Here is a 3,928-nt window from a genome sequence, read left to right as displayed (position 1 = left end):
AATTTATTGACATCATGATTGCTTACTCACCAAGAGTCACATGAATCCATGGAAACCTTCTTATATTCTGTGTATGCAACTTTGAAGGAAATTGAATTTATAATTTTGTTAGCTTAGCTTAGCTTATGTATCCTGCTTATCTATGTATATAGGCTACGTATGTAGAGCCTAATAAATTAACTGGTAATGGTCGGAGATTATATACGACATTGTATATTAAATAAGAAATACAAAATCACACAAAATAATATACAATGTCGTAGCTGTTTAACACATGTAAAGTAATTAACCGACTCAATTCAGATATTTAAAGTTATCTACATACATTTCCCCCCGTTTCTCTCTGGGATGAACAGAAATGCTTGTAGCTGAGCAAATTGTGTGTGTGAAAGCAGAGCATTTTAAATGTAGCCCACTGCTCAGTAGGTTAAAACCTGACATGGTCGCTAGGCCTTGTAATGTGGGCGATCTTATAGTGTCCAAAAAAGCATCCAAAACAAAATGCAAAAGCAAATAAAAATAAATAAACAAAAGTAAATAATCAACCAAAGTCCAGAATAACCACATAAACATTGCAACGTCCCTTATCTTTCCATCCGTAGTACGTACAGTGGGGGAAAAAAATATTTGATCCCCTGCTGATTTTGTACGTTTGCCCACTGACAAAGAAATGATCAGTTTATAATTTTAATGGTAGGTGTATTTTAATAGTGAGAGACAGAATAACAACAAAAAAATCCAGAAAAATGCATTTCAAAAAAGTTATGAATTGATTTGCATGATAATGAGGGAAATAAGTATTTGACCCCTTCGACTTAGTACTTGGTGGCAAAACCCTTGTTGGCAATCACAGAGGTCAGATGTTTCTTGTAGTTGGCCACCAGGTTTGCACACATCTCAGGAGGGATTTTGTCCCACTCCTCTTTGCAGATCCTCTCCAAGTCATTAAGGTTTCGAGGCTGACGTTTGGCAACTCGAACCTTCAGCTCCCTCCACAGATTTTCTATGGGATTAAGGTCTGGAGACTGCCTAGGCCACTCCAGGACCTTAATGTGCTTCTTCTTGAGCCACTCCTTTGTTGCCTTGGCTGTGTGTTTTGGGTCATTGTCATGCTGGAATACCCATCCACGACCCATTTTCAATGCCCTGGCTGAGGGAAGGAGGTTCTCACCCAAGATTTGACGGTACATGGCCCCGTCCATCGTCCCTTTGATGCGGTGCAGTTGTCCTGTCCCCTTAGCAGAAAAACACCCCCACAGCAAAATGTTTCCACCTCCATGTTTGACGGTGGGGATGGTGTTCTTGGGGTCATTCCTCCTCCTCCAAACACGGCGAGTTGAGTTGATGCCAAAGAGATCCTTGGACAGCTCTTTGGTCTTGGTCATGGTGGAGAGTTTGGAATCTGATTGATTGATTGCTTCTGTGGACAGGTGTCTTTTATACAGGTAACGAGCTGAGATTAGGAGCACTCCCTTTAAGAGAGTGCTCCTAATCTCAGCTCCTTACCTGTATAAAAGACACCTGGGAGCCAGAAATCTTGCTGATTGATAGGGGATCAAATACTTATTTCCCTCATTAACATGCAAATCAATTTATAACTTTTTTGAAATGCATTTTTCTGGATTTTTTTGTTGTTATTCTGTCTCACTATTCAGTTCACACAAATTCAGTTCATGCCCTGTTCAGTATCAGCAACCAAATCCTTCCCACCCCATGGCACACATATAATGTTTGCCACATCACACACAAGTCGCACACAAACCAACAGAAAATTAAACAAACCAAAGACAGTTTAAATCAAACAATCTGCACAAAGCCTTCGTCAGGAATATGTGCACCTATTTCCTGACGTCTAATTCCTTTATACAAAGTTAATAGATCTGTGTGACCATGATGACCCACACAATCTCATTACAATGCACTTCATCACAGGCCTATATACACTCACCTAAAGGATTATTAGGAACACCTGTTCAATTTCTCATTAATGCAATTATCTAACCAACCAATCACATGGCAGTTGCTTCAATGCATTTAGGGGTGTGGTCCTGGTCAAGACAATCTCCTGAACTCCAAACTGAATGTCTGAATGGGAAAGAAAGGTGATTTAAGCAATTTTGAGCGTGGCATGGTTGTTGGTGCCAGACGGGCCGGTCTGAGTATTTCACAATCTGCTCAGTTACTGGGATTTTCACGCACAACCATTTCTAGGGTTTACAAAGAATGGTGTGAAAAGGGAAAAACATCCAGTATGCGGCAGTCCTGTGGGCGAAAATGCCTTGTTGATGCTAGAGGTCAGAGGAGAATGGGCCGACTGATTCAAGCTGATAGAAGAGCAACTTTGACTGAAATAACCACTCGTTACAACCGAGGTATGCAGCAAAGCATTTGTGAAGCCACAACACGTACAACCTTGAGGCGGATGGGCTACAACAGCAGAAGACCCCACCGGGTACCACTCATCTCCACTACAAATAGGAAAAAAAGGCTACAATTTGCACAAGCTCACCAAAATTGGACAGTTGAAGACTGGAAAAATGTTGCCTGGTCTGATGAGTCTCGATTTCTGTTGAGACATTCAGATGGTAGAGTCAGAATTTGGCGTAAACAGAATGAGAACATGGATCCATCATGCCTTGTTACCAATGTGCAGGCTGGTGGTGGTGGTGTAATGGTGTGGGGGATGTTTTCTTGGCACACTTTAGGCCCCTTAGTGCCAATTGGGCATCGTTTAAATGCCACGGCCTACCTGAGCATTGTTTCTGACCATGTCCATCCCTTTATGACCACCATGTACCCATCCTCTGATGGCTACTTCCAGCAGGATAATGCACCATGTCACAAAGGTCGAATCATTTCAAATTGGTTTCTTGAACATGACAATGAGTTCACTGTACTAAACTGGCCCCCACAGTCACCAGATCTCAACCCAATAAGAGCATCTTTGGGATGTGGTGGAACGGGAGCTTCGTGCCCTGGATGTGCATCCCACAAATCTCCATCAACTGCAAGATGCTATCCTATCAATATGGGCCAACATTTCTAAAGAATGCTTTCAGCACCTTGTTGAATCAATGCCACGTAGAATTAAGGCAGTTCTGAAGGCGAAAGGGGGTCAAACACAGTATTAGTATGGTGTTCCTAATAATCCTTTAGGTGAGTGTATATTTTCAAACAATTTTAATAACCTGATTTAAGTTCATTATATATTATCAGCTTGTCCAAATTTCCAGCTTATTTTCTATTCTAAATACCTTTTGCCTTTCGACACCAGGCTAGCTTGGAGCCAGGCTGTAAATACTTCACCTCTGCCCATAGGGAGAAAAAGTGAGCCAAAACGTGTGCAAAATTGTTAATTTCTTTAAAATGGAACATATTCTGAGTCAGACACCTAGTGTGTTTCTCTGTGTGTGTGTTTAGTGCCATGGTGGTATTCACGCAGGCAAAGTAGTTACATAATGAACCAGTGGTGTATCATCATAAGTTGCTATGGAGGCTAAGCCTACCCATAATTCTGTAAAAGAATGGTCAAAAGAGGTGACAGTACAGTTAATTTTTAGTTAGATAATTTTACGTAACACTTTCTTCACTAATCTGTTCTTCTGTTATTTATCACTTGCTTTATTGATCATTTAATTTCATGTGTGATTTTTAAATTAATATTGCCGTGTGTGGTAATATTGTTGGATTAAGGGGATACATTGTTTTAGTTAGTTTTAGCTATGTCTTATTCTTTTTTAGTTTTATATTAGTATGTGACGTGACGTACACGGAGATGATACTTACCTGGGATCTCAGCTCTGTATGGTGATCCTTAGATACACACTGTTATCTAGTATATGTCTGTTAATAAAGGTTCTAAAACTACTTCTGGTTTGTCTATATTCAAAGAACAAACATAACACCTTCCACCACTCAATCTTTTATT

This window comes from Amia ocellicauda, chromosome 2, assembly GCF_036373705.1.
Source record: "Amia ocellicauda isolate fAmiCal2 chromosome 2, fAmiCal2.hap1, whole genome shotgun sequence".
In the NCBI taxonomy this organism is placed as follows: domain Eukaryota; kingdom Metazoa; phylum Chordata; class Actinopteri; order Amiiformes; family Amiidae; genus Amia; species Amia ocellicauda.
The sequence above is the reverse complement of the archived record's forward strand: the minus strand, read 5'-3'. Positions refer to the sequence as shown.